Source organism: Cryptomeria japonica, chromosome 2 (genome assembly GCF_030272615.1).
Source record: "Cryptomeria japonica chromosome 2, Sugi_1.0, whole genome shotgun sequence".
Lineage (NCBI taxonomy): Eukaryota > Viridiplantae > Streptophyta > Pinopsida > Cupressales > Cupressaceae > Cryptomeria > Cryptomeria japonica.
This window is the reverse complement of record NC_081406.1, coordinates 40,472,910-40,494,193: the sequence shown is the minus strand read 5'-3', so window position 1 is coordinate 40,494,193 and position 21,284 is coordinate 40,472,910.

The window sequence follows — 21,284 nt, the reverse complement described above, 5'->3', positions numbered from 1 at the left end:
CATCACAAATCTTCAGGCTAGGGCCCCTACTATTTGAAGGGCTTGTTTGGAGCCCTTAACAGCTATAGCATAGGACCACCCCACTTCTATCTTTCGACGGGAATGGACCAGCAAAGACACAACTTTGGACACTTGGACCCCCATCAAATCAAAACTAGAATTTTTGCTTTCATATTTATCAAAAATTAATAGATATTTAATTATTCGTCACTAAATTGAATCACATAACATATTTTAAATCCAACAAAATACATTTATCTCTTTATTAAAATAACATTTACTTATGACTCAAATTCATTATTTAATTATCTAATTTTTTTAGATTGTAGGAATCGAGTAGCTCCCTTGGAAACTTAGTGCTTCAAGTAAACTATTTTTTGTTATTGACATTGGCGTGGCAGGTCCTCCGATACCATATGGGTTGGGAAAAACTATTTAATGCGATTGGCGTTGGCTTGACACATCCTCCAGTACCATATGGACTCAAGCAACTCGACTTCATGATGTCATACCTACTACAATAAGCTCTCAGTAGTAATTAATTATCTAGTTGAGTCAATCTTTATCAACTCTTAAATAATTTGTGAAAAAGAAAGGGAATTTTATATTGGAGAAAAGTTGAGAGGAGGGAAGAGAATTCCATGTTTGACATGAATGTTAATGTGTACACATCCTCCAGTACCATTTTTTTCTTCATTTTTTCAGAAAATGATTTTTGTAATAAAAATTGCTATCAAATTTAATACATGTTTAGAACTTGTTTCCAAAAGTTCGGCCTGATTTTTTGGGACTAGGTAGTACAAATACACGTCCTGGTCCACAAAATTTTCTTTCATCAAAAGTTGAACCTGTTTGTCATTGTTGACTCTACCAGAATTCTCGAGTACAACTCCTAAGCCTATTCCCTACATAGAGAAAAAAAAGGAAATAGGGTTGTGGATATGGGTTTGCCTTATGTCTAACCCTTGTTTAGGAATTAACCTTGATTGAAATAATGCAAATACTGAAATAAATGCTAAGGAGATAAACCTCAAATCTGCAATTGTTGATGATGATGAAATGCTCTTTGAATGTAATCACAAATGTTGAATGCAATGGCATGACAAACACATGAACATGAAAAACCTAACCACACACACATGATTGCATGAAGATTGATGTAACTTTGCTCCATAATGCTTGAAAGATGAAATGTAGCCTTGAATCTTTGAAAATGATTGATGATAAATGCTTCATGGATGCACAAATACTTTTAGGTGTGTACTGGATGGAGACTTAGATCTAAAATGAATTGATATGGTGTCTTTATATATGGTTCCCTAGGTAAATTACCAATGAGGCCAACCTCCAACTATCAAGTGTAGCCACAAGGACCAAATGTCATTGGGGAGATAAAGAACCTGCCCCATTCCAAATTGGGGTCTACTTAAGGGGGACCGATGCATTTTGGGGGACCCTGGTCTAGACCAAGATGCTCCACACCCTGTTCCTCCAACAAATAGAACCAAAACAAAGGGAAATGGGGGAGAGAACTCCAGGATGGGGCCAACTCAATCGTGTTCATGACATCAAGGGTTGGAAAAGGGACCAAAATGAACATAGAGAGGGGATGGAGATAGGACACACTAAAGTAGGAGCAAAAACATGAGGTGTAAATTGGACTGTTACAATTTACGATGCTACAAATAAATTAAAATATTTATAAATAGTGGAAGAATCTAATGAATTAATTAAAATAAATACAAATATTTATTTGATTAATAGAGGAAATATTAGGAAAAAAATTAAATAAATAATAAATATTTATTTACTTCATTTTTTTATTTTTCTTTGATTTGCATTTTTTCTCTTTTATTCTTACTGCAACAAATAAATTTGTCTTAGTCAAGAAGAGGATTTTGCGATGGCGTTACGTTACCCTTTAGCTGCCAAGGTTTTTGCTCAAGACTATTGGAGCTAAGTACCTAGGTGTTATGCAAGGAATGTGACCCATGATTTCAGTGGTGCTAAGGATATAGGTCATAGATCTTGGCCTAATCATTTCAATGGAGCTATGACATTCGATGGTTGCTACAGGAGAGATGAACCAAGTTTTCGTATCGGAACCATAAAGGGAGATTATAGGAACGTCGCTCAGGATGTGCGAGGAATGGAGAAGGATATTTTGTTTGGTGAAAGCTCTAAAGGAGGGGGATTGGTGGATAATAGGTCTGATGCGAAGTCTATGGATAACCTTCAAGGTATCCAGGTTGCAGAAAGGCCGACAGTGTATCTAGGGGCTGAATTAGCTAATGAAGTTAAAGAACATGAGAAATATTTCTCTGAATTGGGATTGATTGGGAGATTCAAGGGTTTTTGGCTGAGTCTATATGACCTTCACAAATGGATCACTACTTTTTGGAACCCCATTCTTGCGGGGGATGTCCATATTTTCCCATGGGCAAGAGGACACTTCGTGGTAATTTTTGACAATGAGCAAGATCGGAAGAAGATCCTCTGTGAGTACAAATGGAGTTGGGAGAACAATTATTTGTTGCTTATGAAACCTTGGTATCTAACTCTCAATCCCACCATTAAATCCTTCAACAAAGTCCCAATGTGGGTAAGAATTCCATACCTTCCTTTGCAATTTTGGTTTGAGTCTTGTTTTGAGGCTATCAGAGACTCATTGGGTAAATTTTTAAGAGTGGATGAGGGTTCCCTTGTGATTTAGCACACGACCTTTGCTCGTATTCTAGTTGAAATGGATTTAAAAAAAGGCTTTCTCACTGATTTATTTTTAGAGTCTAGAGAGGGAAATTGGCTACAACCAATGGATTATGAGGGCATCCCTTTCAGGTGTCATCGATGCTTCTAGATAGGTCATATTGCTGCAAGTTGTGAAATAAAAAATAAAAAAAGTAGGGAACTTGGTGAAAAAATATTTTTGATACCCATTATGTGGTGGAAAATGGCAGTCAAAATGATCCTCCATGAGCTTCAAAGGAAACGACTGTCACTATTAACTTGTAGTCCAAAGACTCCACATCTCAATATAATTAAACCTCTCCTTTTGTTCCTAAAGGAGAGCTTGGGGATTTTGGCTAATGTCAGTGTTGATACTGGTATTAGAGTTGATGGAATAGGTAGGGCTTGTAGTTTAAAATTGAGGGCAAAAATTATTCCAAAGGTAGGATGTTGTGATGGAATGGAAAAAAATGAAAATCAGGATTGGGCAAGGAGCCCGAATGTTAGGTGTGTTCCTGTTGATGAATCCAAGATAGAGATGCAAGAAGCTAGGGGTCTGGAGGAAGGTTGGACAAAGGTGAAGAGGAAGAGAGACAAGCGAGTAAAGGATGAAGTCTCTCTCAATATGCTTCTTCATTCTCATGATAAGGGCAATACCAAAACTAGTATGTATTTTTTTGGCTTGTTAAGGGTTCTTGAACTTTGGTGCCTTGTTGGTTTGGGGAGGGGGCTCCCTTGATCTAGCCTCACATGGTTCAGGTTAGGTTTAAATCTCGATATATTAATATAAATAATCAACAATTATCGATAAAAATAAAAATAAAATATTCAATAAAGACAATTTTAGGTATCTACATTGGTTACAAAGATAATTGAAAGAAAACATATTTGTCTACCTAAAATAGTCATGTAAGAGCAACTAAATTCTCTAAAATGGAGTGTTGGTTTGACTGGGTGGACTCTATGATAGACTTAGAGGAATCTCATGATGGTCATGATGGTGTTGCATTTCTATTCATGGAATAAATTCACAAGGGGGTGCATGAGTTGATTTGGGTGGTTTTGAAAACCACTCTTTATTTCTTGATTTGTCTTACACTTATAATTTAATTGCCTGCGTATTTGTTTGGATATAAATATTCTACGAATTTGTTGGCATTTTGAGTTTATTGGCATTTTGCATAGAGATTGCATTAATGATATGTTGTCATTGATGTCAATTGAACCGGTAAAAGGTACATGTTATTGTTGATATTGTTGTTTTTGATATTGGCTAGTAACCAGTAAGAAGAGAGTTGTAGATGATATTGTAACCGATATGTAAAGTTTGTGAGTTGAACCAGTGAACCGATGTAAAGGGTCAAACCTTTCTATGTAATGTAACCGGTAAACCCTATTAGTTATTAAACCCTAACCGATTAAGTTTGTTGATTTATTATCTGATGACCGGTAATGATGGAGAGACATGTGATGATTGTATGAGGATAAATTCAAATTGCTTTGGCATGTTTGCTTATTGTCTAGGGAAGGAGCAATGTGGATTGCATTTAATGCACAGCGTGTGATGAGTTACAAAGTCCAATGGAGCGGTGATCATGGAGCGGTTGGAATTGTCTTGAAGAATGTGAAGAGATTGTCATGATTTCTAATGGTCAAGATTGAATTGCCTTGTTTGTAATCTCAATGATGAGAATTAGGTTTTTGTTGTGTTACCAACTTAATTGATTTGTATTTAAGGTTGATGAAGTTGTTTGTAAAGGTTTTTGGCAAGATTGGTAGAAAACCTATTAAGTGTGTGGTTGCCCAACTAGTAAATGGATCTACATTTTATAGTGAAGGCAGATTGAAGCTTAGAAGGATCTGATCAAGCAAATGTAGTGCTACTCAAACAGATCAACAAAACCTGTTGTTTTCTAACAATTACAGCAGAAGTAAAATCCCTTAACTGGGTAAGCTCTAACAAGCTTGGTAACTCATTAAATCCTCTAACAAGGTGGTCCATTAGCTTGGATTCTTAAATCCTCCAGCAAGGTTACTCCTAACAAGGTATTGTGCTTCTAACAAGGCATATTTGTATATCCCTTAATCGGGTGATTCCTAACATAAATTAGTTCTTAACAGGACTTATTGTAAATCTCTAACAGGCTTTGGCTCCTAACGGGGCAAACTTCGAAAGAGTTCAGATAGCTATCCTTGTGAGTCCCATCTCATCATGGTTTTTACCTATTTGGGTTTTCCACGTATAAACATTTGTGTCAAGTGGTGAATGCTTTTGTGGTTGTGATATTATTTGTTGATTTGGTTAACTTCTGATAAGGCATGTTAAGTAGAAGCATTGAGAGATGAATATGTTGAGTTAGGATTAAGCATTGTTGATGTTTACAAGATTGAAGGTGTTTATTGTTAAAAGTTGTCGTAACAATTAAACAGGTTAATGACAATGCAGACAATGCAGCTTGTCATGTTGTTTCAAAGAAGATAAGATAAACTGATACAAAATTGCCCCAAGATGGGAATAATATGCCACCTCGAGAGATTGGATAAAAATGTCTTACAAGATCACACATAATCTCTTGAAAAAAAAGAAAGGATAAAAAAGACTAACAAGATAAGACAGAGTGACAGAGTCATGAGATAAAGAAGATTGACTCGGGAGACTAGGGCTAAGGTAGTCTATAAGATAGACTATGAGGGAATTCATCCTCATTGTCATCCACACACCTAAGAGATCAAAGTGCAGAGAGAGCAAAGAGTGGTTAGTAGAGATGGCATTAGTGCACATATTTGATCACGTTCACTGATATCAGAGGCCAGCAGATGCAATAGAGTTGGTAAATACCACAAATTATTGTCATAAATGCATGTTAAGTAGGCAATAAATGTGCATTAAGTATGTCATAAAAACTTGTCAAGCGGGGCAAAAGATGGGAAGGTGCATTTGGGTAGGTTAGGCACGTCTGCGTATAATGTAATCGCGTCTATGATTGTAAAAGCATCTATGTTAGATGTGAGCGTGTTTGTGAAGTACAAGCACTTCTATGCAGGGAAGGCACGTCTATACGAAACAGAGGCACGTTTGTGTGTTTCAGGCGCGTCTGTGAAATGCAAAAATGTATGTGAATTATGTAAGCATGTTTGTGTCATGAATGCACATTTATGTCTTCAAGGTCGAATCAACAATTTTGTGATAAACATTTATTGTCAATTGGATAAGCTGCTAAGAGGATACACTCAGACAGGTCCTCTAGGGAAGACTAGGATAACAGATAGGGATAGAATTGATAATTTTGTGATAGAACATACGTTATCAATCAAGAACTACTCAAGAGGATACACTCAAGAAGAGGCCATAGGATAGGATAAAGCGAGGCCCTTGTGATGAATAGGGAGTACCAAAGAAATTGACAATTATGTGATAGAACATACGTTGTCAATTGGATAAGCTACTCAAGAGGATACACTCAAGTAGGTGCCCTAAAAGATTAAAGCAACACTTTATGATGAACAAGGAGTACTACTAGGATAGAGTGTCATATGATAGATATAAGCACTAGGATAAAAAGAGAAGCACTTTGTGATGAACAGGGAGAACCACTAGGATAGAGTGCCATATGATAGATATAAGCACTAGGATAAAAGAGAAGCACTTTGTGATGAACAAGGAGTACTACTAGGATTGACATAGTTGATTTGCTTGACTATAGGAGGACCTACCTATGCTAGAGTCATGGGAGAGATACCCTTCGACTCAGGGGTTATGAGTAGAGCTGACATTTGAGGATAGAGCAGTAGTTGAGGCTATGGGATTGTGATACATTATGTATATGCTTGAGTTTTGGGTAAACATGGGATTGCTGACTACATTAGCTGAGAGATGGCACTCAGAGAGATGCACTTTTCATTTGCCGATGTGTGAGATGACATTCACCTTAGAGGATGTGTATAGGATACTTAGGATACCGATCATTGGGGAGTTGGTTCCTTACAATCGAAAGGGAGATAGGGATGCACTGAGATGAGTGTTTCATGATCCACAACTGGAGATGAGGGCATGACATTTGGCTTGGGACACCTTGAAAACTACAGGATTGGCTCTACTAACGGTGTTGGTAGGAGTTATCAGTGGGTTCCTCTGTATGGATAGAGCGACACGAGGGTTGGTTGTGGGATGGGGGAGGACTCTGGAGACATTGGTTACAAAGCACACTAGGTTTGCATGGGGGTCATGTCTGCTAACACACTTGTATTATGAGCTACATCAGTTTGTGTATCATGGATCAATGGGATTGGGATGTGGAGTGGCATTGTTGCAGGTATGGGCATATGAGCATCTTCCGGCGACACGACCGATACACTTTAGAGGCAGAGGACATGGGCACAGTTATGTGCATTTGTAAGATATGATTACTTCCCAGCCACAGATTGGGAGGCTAGAGCATTGGTGGTAAGTGATCAACGAGGTAGATAGTGTGGTATGGAGGCCTTACCCAGATTGTGAAGAGTGGGAGGATGACGCAATGGAGCTGTCATATGTGTTCAGGAGTAGGTATCTAATTGGGTGGACACCATATGTTATTGAGTGACAAATGATTGACAGAGTATGCATGTAGTTTGTTAGGATAGAGCGGATACCACGGGGTTCAGGGATGTATGCACGGACAGTGAGGGATCGGGTACATTTAGGTCCATTACTGTCTTATGATTAGGAAGTGGTACAGATGTTGGAGATGGTTCCTATGCCTTGGGATATTTGGGCAGATGTGGAGGATGCAGGGATGGATGCGGAGTACAGTGCATATTGGGCAGAGCATCCATTTTCATGGCTGACGGATCCAGGGGAGCCGATAGAGGGTGACAGTGGGGATGGTGGAGATGATAGTGGGGATGGTGGAGGCAAAGGCCGATGGTGGAGGCAAGGTGCAGTAGCAGAGAGGGCAAAGAAGAGAGGCAAGCTCATGTAGTTAGGGGTAGAGGTGCATTTCCTTTATAGATGTCAGTAGTACAGGTTCCAAGATAGGGACAGGGATAGGGATAAGGACAACCACAGGGATAGGGGGAGGAGGGGAGAGGAGGAGGATGAGCTACTATCCTTGAGAGATATTCCAGGAATAGGCAGATGAGATCCAAGATCTGGAGTGAGATGGGGCTAGGCTCAGGAGACAGCTAAGGGATACTGAAAGGGAGAGAGATCAGGCTATTCAATGCTACATGGAGGCTGAGACAACACTGAGGGTAGGCAGGCAACAGAGGACACAGGGGCCGAATAGGCCTATGTTCTATGGGCAGTGGAGGAGATAGCCTACTGGAGAGACCTGTATTATGGAGTGGTGCCACCAGATTAGTAGGCTAGGAGCTTCTGAAGACCATCGCAGACTACGACGACCACTCGAGGGAGAGACAGGAGACAGGCGTCTAATGGTGGGGTCATGGGTCCTCCACTAGCAGCAGATAGAGGGGCAGGAGAGATGATCCTTGTGCAGGGAATTCTAGGGCACAGACCCCATCGAGGCCATTTGTCTCTGAGGGAGGGATTTCATCATAGCCTTAGAGGGCTCCCTATGTATCAGTTTTTGTACCTTTTTTGTAAAGCAAAAAATCAAACCCTAGGTGTTCCCCCACTCCATGGAGAGAGAAAGGAGGTCACTAGGATTGACGGTTTTCACTTAGGAGAGACTTTACATTCAAAAGAGGGGTTGAAACCCACAAGATCCAATCCCACACAATGCAAGATTGAATTCTAAATGAGTTTCAAGGGTTGAGACATCAAGGATACCCTCTTTTATAAAGAATGTAGATAGAAAGGATTGAACTAGGAATGTATGTAAAAGTAAGAAAGATTCGCTTGTAGATGGAGATAGGGACACGGGATGAAGCTACGGACCTGAAATTAGTAGTAAAATGTCGAGACAATGTTGTCTTGCAAGTTTGATCAAAAGTTGACGGGACGATGGTGCCCGGAGTGCACACGGTCCTCCGAAAAATCTGCGAAACGAAGGGGGATCTGTTCGTCTCTGCACAAGGATTCCAGATCTTCAATTACAGTTGCGTACCTGCAACCTACACACAGAAAAGAGAGGATGATTGGGGGGTTAGGGATTAGGGTTTTGCCTTTAGGTCAAACCTTGTTTTTGGAATTAACCAAGAAATGAGAATGTTGTAAATGTAAGTGTTTGTAATGTAATCAAGTACTGATACCTTGTTGTAAGAATGTTTGTATTCTTACATGCGAAGGTGTAATGATGTTGTATGTTGTATGTTGTAGGTGATCTCCTCTTCAATGGTTGAATCCTTGTCTTGAATGCAACACCTAGCCTTGAATGGAGACTTAGAATGTTCAATTGCTTGAAGGAATGCTTGAATGCTTGAATGTTTGAATGTTTGCCTATCGCTTCCGCATCTTGCACACATATATTTTTCCTCTCTTTTCTGGGAGGGGAAATGTAGTTTATATACTTGTCAATTAGGGTTAGGAGACTGATTTTTCCAACCTTAGGCCGACCTAGGAGCATTATTTTCCAAATTGCAAACTTGAAGACCCGATGCCCAACAAGAGATTGGGCCCAAAATAGGGCCAGCGACCAGGGCGCTGGGCACCATGGTCCTGAGGGACTAGGGCACTAGGTGCCATGGTCCTGAAGGACCAGGGCACTGGGCGCCATGGTCCCACCTCCCGGGACAGCAAGGTGTAAGGAGGATCAAGCCAAGGTGCAGAAAGGTGCAGTTTTTGATGTCGCAAACAGGTTTCGGGGTCTCCATTCCGGTTCAACGTTGCGCCGCCATCCTGAAGACCCAAATGAAGTCAAAATTGCAAGTGTTGCAATTTTAGGATGCTACATTTAGCCCCCACTTTAGTGAGAGTATAAGCGTACGCCCATACTTCCGGTAAAGTACAAGGAAACAACATTGAAAGACTTTCACCACGTCAAGGAGGCAAGATACACCAAGCCTCCAGTGGACTAAGGATCTTACGACTTCGATTGACAAAGTAAAAGGGAAGATTATGAGGGAGAACCATGACTATCAGTAGTAAGGTTCCCTCACTATGAGTCATGCAAGAAAAATACCAAAAATTTTCAAGGCAAAGCTAAATTCGCCAAGAAATTTTCAAGTATCTTGAAGAGATATGAACGGAGTGTATGCCCCCAACGTTAAAGCGATCGCACATGCCTCATTAGGGGTGATTGCTTTAAGGTAGTGATACATATAAGAAATGAGAAGGGAAAGGAGCACGTTATCACAAGGATTTAGCCCCCAATTGTGAGGTAAGCCCAAGGATAATAGACACAAAACACAAAGCACAAGGTGACTTCGCTTTCCTTGGGGTCAGTATGTTGTATGATAATTCATGTATATCATATGTATGTATGCATAATTTTTCTTCATTCCCCAATCAAGGAAGGTCGCCTAGAAGAAGGGAACACACGTGTCTTTTAAGTCAACATGAGAGAGACCAAAAGAGATCTCAATGTTTTGCATCATCCTCAAGTAGACAACACTAAGGACAACAAATAGAAGAATGAGAATAACACATAGAAGAAGTACAAAAGAGATCAAGAGAGGAGGAGAGAGTCTGCTATGCTAATGAAACTAGTCTAGCACATCATCCACCCCCCGATCTTGCTGATCAATATTTCGGGAAGGCAGGAAACACGCTAGAGGAGGAACATCCAACACAGCAGAAGGAGCTATCACAAGATCCAAACAAGGGCTATGTTCATGTTCCACGCCACATTGTTCTTGTCTAGGAGCTAGGATAAATGCTTTAGAAAATTTGTTAGATAAATGGTTATCAACATCAACATATTCATATTCACTATTAGAAGAAAGAGGAGTAACATTTTCATCATGAATAACATTTTCATCTATATCATCATCAAGATTTATAAAAATAGGATCTTTAACTCGCACAGGATCAAGACCATCATGCATCTTATGTTTAGGAGATTTTGGCTCAATTTTCGGCTGAGGAGAAAATGGAATAATACTAGTTGAAGGTGTTTTGGGGGATTGCAAAGTTTGAGAAGCAGCTACCTGAGCTCTAAGACGACGCTTTCATCGGCGTTCACATGCAGAACGATTTCATCTAGTCTTAGTAGGAAGTTGAGAAGATTGAGGAGGAGGAATGTTCTCATCCTTATCACTTGGGTGTTTAGGTTGTGGTCTCTTAGGTTGAATAATAGGAGAAGAGGAAGGTCTCTTCTCTCTATAAGAGGAAGGAGGAGGAACTGCTCCATATAAAGGAGGAATATCTGGTTTAGGAAGGAGACCAAGTCCATCATGACGAGGAGGTATAGGTCTACCTTTATAAAGTTTATTAGACATAAACGTAGCCACATCCATAGGGATGGGTTGGGAATCTTCTTGAAGAAAGACATTAGTTTTATCTTTCAAAGGAAGGACTGCCTTCTCAAGAATGATAGGAATATCAAGTTTGGGTGTTCTAGGTTCACTTAGAGATAGGATCATATCTTTTTTCCACTTTTGATAAGATTTGAAAAGATGATCACTCCGCGGTGGAAGAGATTGAAATTGTTTAGGCCAAAAATAATCAATAGGAACGCTAGAAGTTCTTTCAGCTGGTTTAAAGAGACTATGATTGATAGTAACAACTTCACCATTATGGGGAAATTTCAAACATGTGTGAATAGGAGAAGCAATAGCTTTCATGGAAGATAACCAAGGATAGCCTAGCTTCATACGAAATTGTTTGGATGATGGAATAATAGCAAAGTCCACATCAGGGGGTTTGTTATGGACCTCAATAGGTAATGTAATAGAACCAATTGCAGGAGAAGAAAATGCATCAAATAATTTCACAACCACATTTGTTTTGTCATAGATCACTTGATTTAATTGCAAAATAAAAATAAATTCTTCAGTAATGATATTAAACATACAAGAAGGATCAATAAGCACTCCACGGCAAGGTGTATTCTTGACTTTTGCAACTATATATAAAGGACCATCAGGTGCCCTAATAGTTTCACTGGAATCAAATGTGATGGAAGGCTCTTTAGGGATTTTCTATTGCTCCACAAAGTTAATCACATTCGGAGTCATAGACACAAGACTATCAGGTGAGAAAGAGGAATCATTAGTCTCAATCACATTAGAGGTATGAGAAGGTAATGGATCAGTAAAAATCTGAAGATTTTGGTTAGGAGGAGCTACAGATGTGTTGCCTTTATCATTCACACCTGAAACAGAGATAGTATTATTATCAATCAAATCTTGAATTTTACCCTTTAAAGCAAAACATTTTTCAGTATCATGCCCAGGTTGACGATGAAATTGACAAAAAGATTTGTTATCAAAATAGGGTGAACTAATCTTTGCAGGATCTATTTGCCTTATAGGAGGAAGAGTAAGCACATTTTGTTCCAATAACTTATTCATAATACTATGCAATGATTCATTCAAAGGAGTAAACTTTCTTTCTTTCTTGAAAAACTTAGAAATAGGAGGCACACCTAATGCTACATTCACATTGTTGTTGATGATGTTTTCATTGAACTTAATGACCTCTCTATTCGGTTTAAACTTCCCAAATGGTTGTTGACTACTATCACCCTTATCACTCGGAGCCATAGGATTTGCTTGTTCCATTCGACTCACAGTCAGTTGATAATTGTGAAGAGTTGCGCACAACTGTTGGAAGGAAGTAAACTCAGAAAATAGAAGTTTTTCTCTAATATCTTTTTGTAAATTAGAAATAAAGATTGTTTGAACATCATTGTCAGGTACTGGAAAAGAAATTTGAGCATACAAATGCTTATATCTACCAATGAAATCAGTCACTTTTTCTTTAACACCTTGTTTACAATGCATTAAATCAATCAAAGTAACTTTAGGACTTATATTGTTTTGAAATTGTTGAATAAAAGCATTTGCAAGTTGCTGGAAAGAAGTAATAGAAGAGGAAGGCAATGAGCAATACCATTGTAGAGCCTTATCTCTTAATGTTCTAGTAAACAGTTTTGCAAGCAACCTTTGGTCATGAGCAAAATCGGTACATATTGTTTGAAAGGTCTTAACATGCGTTAGAGGATCCCCTTTACCATTATAAAGCTCCAACTGTGGGATTTCAACATGCTTAGGGGGGATAGCTCAAACAATGTCAAGAAAAAGTGGGCTCGCAACATCAAATGTGGGCACACTAAACTTAGATTGATTCATAGAGGCAATTTGTTGTTGTAAAGAAGAGAAAGTTTGTGCAAGATTGTTAATGGTCGCTTCAGTCGAAGAGTTCATATTAGACATGTTAGATTGTGATGGAGGTATTATGTTATTGAAAGAAGGTATTGATTGAGAGTATGGTAGTGGGACACTATGATAGTTAGTCATAGGAGATGATTGGAAAGAAGGAACACTACAAGGAGGAATGGAAGGGTTAAATGAATTGCCCCCTTGCGTCATGTTCATTTGTGGGGATATAATAGGAACACTCATTGAAGGAATGAATGAAGAAGTAGGATTGCCCCCATGACTGGTGATCATAGGTGGAATGTTTTGTATTGAAGTAGTCATTATGTTTGATGTAAAAGTAGGTATACTAGCAATAGAAGTTGTCAAAGGGGTAGAATGATTGGCTTGAGTAGGAGGTTGTGTATAACCTAAAGTTTCGGCACAACTCTTCATAGGCATCACATTCGAATCCACAATGTGTGCAATACTATGCAAAATATCAACTCCATTCTTATCACTTTGAACCATACATTTTAGACCCTCAATTAATGAAAGAGCTTCACTATCGGGATATTCTCGAGACATCGATCGCTGAAAATCATCAAATTGGTTATCCAATTTCGAAAGTTGTTCTACATGAACCTCATGGAGAGCTTCTTCATCATTAAGAGGATTAGAGGAATTACCCATGTCCTCGTTAAAAAGGCCATTCAAATTAGGTTCCATCTCCTCGGTAATTACACCTTGGAAGGACTTAATTCTAAGGCTTCATCTAACGGGAATAGTGTAAGTAGGGCTTATTGTTGTAAAACTCATGCACAACTTCGGAGAAAGGTAGGCACAATTGAAAATTAGGGCCAAGGGGGTAGCACTTAATTTTAATTGCTATCTTGAAAATTGAGATCTTGAATTTTGAATTTATTTTTGAATTTACAGGTAGCAAATTTCAATAAAATCAGCCAATCTCCTAGATTTAAGCTGTTAAATGCAATCATGACAATCTCCCGAAGTTTCAGAAAAAATTTCGGGGACCATGGCGAACGGAGTGCACACGGTCCTCGCAACTTTTTTCAAAATTTTCAGGGATGCAAGTTATGGTGATTATAAAGCTAATCTAAAAAAATTGAGTGATTTTACGATCTATAGATAGGCCAAATTAAAGTTGCAATCTCAAAATTGAACCCTACCAAGATTGTTGAAAAATGCAAAATTTGAATTTTGAAAAAGAGAGGGAAACTGAAATTTTGAATTTTATGATTTTAGAGGGAATACTGAAAGCAATGCAAGCTTTGAAAATTAAAAAGTTGACTCAATTTCATGCAAAATTCAAATTTGAAAGCGGAAATCAAAGTTGTTGCAATTAAACACTTAATTTCAACAATCACAAACTGCAAGAATTTGAATAAAGTACTGAAATTTCAAATGAATGCCAACACACTTTTCAGATTTAGGACTGTAAGAAACACAATTTTAACACAAAATTTCAATTTCAACAATTTTTGAATGATTATAAGCCTTAATCCAAGCAATCACTAGACCAATTTTGACTTTAATTTTGAAAGTGTTAGAATTGATGAAATCAACCAAGATTCTGGATTCTAGCAGAAAAATGCAGTAAGATCTAGCTCCTGAAATTTCGGAAAAAATGTCGAGGACGATGGCACTCGGGGTGCACATGGTTCTCGCAACTTTTTTCAAAATTTTCAGGGATGAGAGATATTGTGATTTTGTTGCGGAATCCAAAGTTACAACCGATTTGGAGGTGTTTTGATCAGTGAAATCATTGGTTAAAGGTTGAATCAAGAGGGTTCTAAAAATTAGGGATTTGACACTTAACCACTTAATTTTCAGAATTAGAGCACAAATATGAATTGACAATTTGCAATAGAAGGGTAGATCTGAAACAAGCATTCACAATTAAACATTTCACAAGCTCAATTACTAAAAAGAAAATTTAGGGTTTTTATGCAATTAACCTCTAAAATTTGCAAAAGATCAAACATGGAAATGTAATTAAGGAAGCAAATTTTTTTATTTTTTTTCAGATCTAACCAAGAATAATCAGAATTAGGATGTTCACGTCGGGTTCACCAAAATGTAAAGCGGAAAATCGAACCCTAGGTGTTCCCCCACTCCATGGAGAGAGAAAGGAGGTCACTAGGATTGACGATTTTCACTTAGGAGAGACTTTACATTCAAAAGAGGGGTTGAAACCCACAAGATCCAATCCCACACAATGTAAGATTGAATTCTAAATGAGTTTCAAGGGTTGAGACATCAAGGATACCCTCTTTTATAAAGAATGTAGATAGAAAGGATTGAACTAGGAATGTATGTAAAAGTAAGAAAGATTCGCTTGTAGACAAAGATAGGGCCACGGGATGAAGCTACGGACCTGAAATTAGCAGTAAAATGTCGAGACGATGTTGTCCTACAAGTTTGAGCAAAAGTTGACAGGACGATGGCGCCCAGAGTGCACACGGTCCTCCGAAAAATCCGCAAAACGAAGGGGGATCTGTTCGTCTCTGCACAAGGATTCCAGATCTTCAATTATAGCCGCGTACCTGCAACCTACACACAGAAAAGAGAGGATGATTGGGGGGTTAGGGATTAGGGGTTTGTCTTTAGGTCAAACCCCGATTTTGGAATTACCCAAGAAATGAGAATGCTATAAATGTAAGTGTTTGTAATGTAATCAAGTACCGATACCTTGTTGTAAGAATGTTTGTATTCTTACATGCGAAGGTGTAATGATGTTGTATGTTGTATGTTGTAGGTGATATCCTCTTCAATGGTTGAATCCTTGTCTTGAATGCAACACCTAGCCTTGAATGGAGACTTAGAATGCTCAATTGCTTGAAGGAATGCTTGAATGCTTGAATGTTTGAATGTTTGCCTATCGCTTCCACATCTTGCACACATATATTTTTCCTCTCTTTTCTGGGAGGGGAAATGTAGTTTATATACTTGTCAATTAGGGTTAGGAGACTGATTTTTCCAACCTTAGGCCGACCTAGGAGCATTATTTTCCAAATTGCAAACTTGAAGACCCGATGCCCAACAAGAGACCGGGCCCAAAATAGGGCCAGGGACCAAGGCGCTGGGTGCCATGGTCCTGAGGGACCAAGGCGCTAGGCACCATGGTCCCACCTCCCGGGACAACAAGGTGCAAGGAGGATTAGGCCAAGGTGCAGAAAGGTGCAGTTTTTGATGTCGCAAATAGGTTTTGGGGTCTCCATTCAGGTTCAACGTTGCGCCAGCATCGTGAAGACCCAAATGCAGTCGAAATTGAAAGTGTCGCAATTTTAGGATGCTACACTTTTTTGTATGATGATGTAAACACCTTCAAGTGATTGTGTAGCCATATGTATTTTGACATCATTGTATCATGACATTTATGATTTTGAGATATATATATATATATATGAGATGATTCATCCTTGTGGAAGCTATATGCATGTGTACTTATGTGATGTTGCTTCTATGTGATGCATGTTTCTATATGATGCTTATGATATGGATGCAAATGTGTATATCATGAAATGTAATATTTTTTTTGTTCTTTTATGTTTTTAAAATGTTATGCAAATGTGAATGTGAAATGCAGATGAATATGATAATGTACAAGATGAGATGCATGATGTGCATATGATATACTAATCAGTGGTGTGTGCAGAATGTGATGTAATTGTGATATCTATATGTATGTATGAAATGCTAATATGTGGTAATGCAGGTGCAAACTATATGAAATGCAAATATTTTAGGCATGTCATTATACTCAGTCACGTGATAGCGGGATACACAGACTCAAGAAGGATGATGGAGGTCAATCAAGAAAGGGGGATGGAAGATAGAAGATATGGAAGTGAAAGAGCTTCTTGTGCTTTATCATCATTGAGCTTTATTATGGAAAATAGGTTATGACAATCCAGATATAGGTTTGACCTAGAAAGTTATTATACCCATTTGCATGGAGATCGAACAGTCACAAACAAAGAATTCCCTAGTTCATACTAGACTCATAGTGTCCTCATATTTTTGGACAAGTCATAGCATTACTAAGAGACAATCCACAGACAACAAAATAATAGGTAAAAATATCCCATCCTCGTCTTTCTAGTCAAAGACATCCTAGAGATAGAATCTCTAGTCAGAGACATCCCAAAAAAGATAAAAGACATTTCACCAAAAAGATAAAATCAAAAGAAAACCAAGACTCGACACCAACATCCACTGTGGTCCTCAAGTTTAGCATCTCTTGTCATTTGTATAAGTCTATTTGATTGTGGTCACAATGTTTTCATTCACAAAAGGACAGATAGCACTAAACCATAATGTTGTTTGAGTCTGTTAAAAGATTTGATTTGTTGAAGCCCATTGTTGCTTTTGTCTCATTTGAAATTGACTCAATCCATGAAACTGGTACTTTATTGTGAAGAAGATGAAACTTTATTGCGGATCCATGATGCAAGTGTTGCTTTATTGTGGATTGTGTAGATAGACTGAAGAAAACTAGAAGAAATTGTATTCCTCGGAACGTGTGATGCTCTTAGTTCCACACCCATCACTAGACTTAGGATTTTCCTTAGCCACAGATAGGAGTTGATGTATTATGGATGGAGAGGGGTGAAAAGGAGGGATTATTATGAACGGATAGCCAATCTTAGGTAGATCAATAACAAGCCATGATGGGAATGGGTAAGTTTATTATGGATGGATAGGCTCTGAGTGTGTGCAAAGTGAAGGGATGAGATTGAATCCTGAAGGAGGGAGGAGCAATGCCTCTACACATGGTGGCAGTAACCTGGTTTTCACCATGGTACTTGCCCAGGACACCACCAGAGTGGTTTTCACCATTGGATGAATTTATTTCTCTTTACTTTTTTTGATTTTTTTCAAAAAAAAAATTGTGTCACAAAGCGCATGTTTGCCAGATTTTCACCAAGTAACGATTTTTTTTATGTTTATAATTTTTTGTATTTTTGAATATTTGATTTTTTTGTATTTTTGATATTTTTTTGATTTTTTTGATTTTTTTGTATTTTTTATTTATTTATTTATTTATTTATTTGTATTTTTGATATTCTTTTTGATTTTTTTGTATTTTTGAATATCTGATATTCTGAAGAGATATGTGTAAAACCTGCGAAGGTGCATTCTATTGATAGGATCTTCTAAAGGTTCACCATCTGGGGTTGAAAGATGATATGCACCGGATCCATAGACTATTGTGATGATGTAAGGACCAAGCCAATTCAGTTCAAATTTGCTTTTCTTCTCTCTGTCTTGCTAATTTTTAGGATTTTCCTGTTAGGATAACCAGTGAACAATAGAAGGGGGGGGGGGGGGTGAATCAGTTGTTAACAGATTATAACTTTTAATTCACTTAATAACCTTTAAACATATCATGTACCAGTGAAACACATACCGGTAAACAATACAAGTTAACAATTAAATAGATAATCAATGCAAAGCAACCATACCATATAACACCATGATTTGTACGTGGAAAAACCAAAAAGGTAAAAAACACAGTGGGAAGCCTACCCACAGTCAAATGATACTTCTGCAAAAAGTATGTGATACAATGAGGGGCCTGCACATGTAGGAAGGCACATTGCCTAGAGCGTACTGTTCATTACAAAAGAGTCTCACTAACTACAAAGAGGCTACAACCATCTCAAGATAAATGGACGAAAATCCAATAGAGTGAACTGCCAGAAATAGCATCTACCATGCTTGATTACAGTCTCGATTAAGCTCAATACCGGAGGACTTTGACCTCTTCCTTAATCCCAATTCAATCACCTATGATTGACCAAATCTCCTTCGCATATGATATTGCATTCCAAGACCATGAACAATTATTCCATACCCATACCATACATGCCACGATCTACAATAATATCTTACATCATTTTATACAAACCCTAAGGCCTAAACCAATTAGGTCGGCCACCTAAAAAATATTGCAATAAGATAATTACATAAATTCATATTACATTGATATGCCATGTCGGCTTAAGACCAAAACAACAATAATAAATCCATAGATCATCCTGAAACATCCTGGTAATGTGTAGAGTACACGTTATCATGATACTGGTCCATAACCTAGATAGGTATCGGACCTATTATGGGTCCATCACGCCAAAGCAATGTCTTCAATCAGTTGAAGCACGATCAAAGAACATATTCAGTATCCTAAAATCCATCTAGAAGTTGCACCAACACCAATTATGCGTCCTGTCAAGATTCCTCAATGATAGCTCTGTCGGTAGAACCTTAAACCAATGTCATCAAGGGTTTACCAGAGTGTATGATAGCAACCGATTACCAAGTCAATACCAACTGACCAAACATGCTCCAGAAGCATGTACCACATGTGACCAAACATATTCCATAGATCCAAACATGTCAAAAGTGTCCAACAGATAGTCTCTTCTATCGGTAACACTAGATCTTCTACTAGTAACCAAAACCTATTTGCCAGTAACCAACCATAACAGCTAGTGTTGACATCAATGCAACACATAATCAATTTATCCAATAATGCCAACGATCTCCCCCTTTGGCATTGATGGTAACACTAGATGTGAAAAACATCTACCAAGAAAACACCAAAAAAGTCTCCCCCTGTGGAAGACAACCAAAAATCTCCTTAATATCAATAACTCTCCCCTTAATGTTTACAACTCCTTTTCTTATTTTTCACATCAATATCTCTCCCCCTTTGACATCAATGGTAGAAATCTGACAAAAATATCAAAGAAAGAATATAAAACTCTGAATCTCAAAGCTGACTACTCCCCCTGAGTAGTAGAACCACTCATCAGTGTTAGAATGAATAATATCTCTGATAATGCATGTCAGAAAAATGAAAAACTGCATCAATCAAGTCTTTGTCGGAGGGGCAGAAACCCCTAACCTGTCTCTCAAATACTCAAATGATTCTTTAGACAATGGTTTAGTGAATATATCTACAATCTGTTCTTTAGTGTTCACATATACCAATTTGACTTCCTTTACTTCTACACTATCCTTCAGAAAATTATACTTTATTGATATATGCTTAGTCTTAGAGTGAAATACCAGATTCTTAGACATGTCAATAGCTACAGAGTTATCACAGTAGATAGCTACCGATTCACTACAATTTACCCTAATATCCTTCAATATTTGCTTCATCCACAAGACTTGAGTGCAATTAGTTGTTGCTGCAACATACTCATCTTCTGCAATAGATAAAGAATTGCATGAAAATTTTTTGTTGATCCATGAAACCAGTTTCTTTCCAAGAAAGAAAGCTCCACCAGAAATGCTCTTCTTGTCATTAGTATCTCCTGCCCAATCTGAGTCAGTATATGCACATAAAGTGAGATCATCATTTTTAGAATACCATAAACCATATTGTGTTGTTCCTTGCAAATACCAGAATATCCTCTTTACTGCACATTCATGATTTTCTTTAGGATTACCTTGATATCTTGAAACAATACTTACTGCATTCATAATATCCGGTCTAGTCTGAGTTAGATATAACAGACCACCAATCATAGATTTATACCTTGTTGTATTTACCGGTGTAGAAGTATCCTTGATAGATAATTTCTCACTTGTCACCATAGGAGTACTTACCAGTTTGGAATTATCCATACCAAACTTCTACAACAATTCCCTCAGATGCTTAGTTTGACAGATAAAAATGTCTTTGTCAATTTGAGTAATCTGCAAACATAAGAAAAATCTCATCTCACCAATCATGGACATTTCAAATTCATTCTTCATATTGTTAGGAAATTCCATGCACAATTTATCTTCTCCTCCAAAAATGATATCATCAACAAATACTTCAATAATATCATTATCAGTGATCTTATAATATAAATTACTATCGGCACTACCTTTAGTAAAACCAAGCTTCAAAAGATATTTATCCAATCTTCAATACCAAGCTCTAGGAGCCTGTTTCAATCCATATAAAGCTTTATTCAATCTACAAACCATATCTTTATCATCTGTCAGTGAAAATCTATCAGGTTTCTCAATGTAAACTTCTTCTTCAAGTTCACCATTCAAAAATGCACATTTAACATCCATTTGATAAACCTTATAGTTCTTATAAGCTGCATAGGCAAGAAATAGTATAACAGCTTCAATTATAGCTATAGGTGCAATGTCTCACCATAATCAATTCCTTCCATTTGAGAATATCCTTTACAACCCAATCTAGCCTTGTTTCTTATAACTTCACCATTCTCATTCAGTTTATTCCTAAAAACCCATTTAGTTCCAATAACATTCTTATTTTTATGCCGGGGAACTAAAGACCAAGTCTCATTTTTATCTATCTGATCTAATTCATCTTT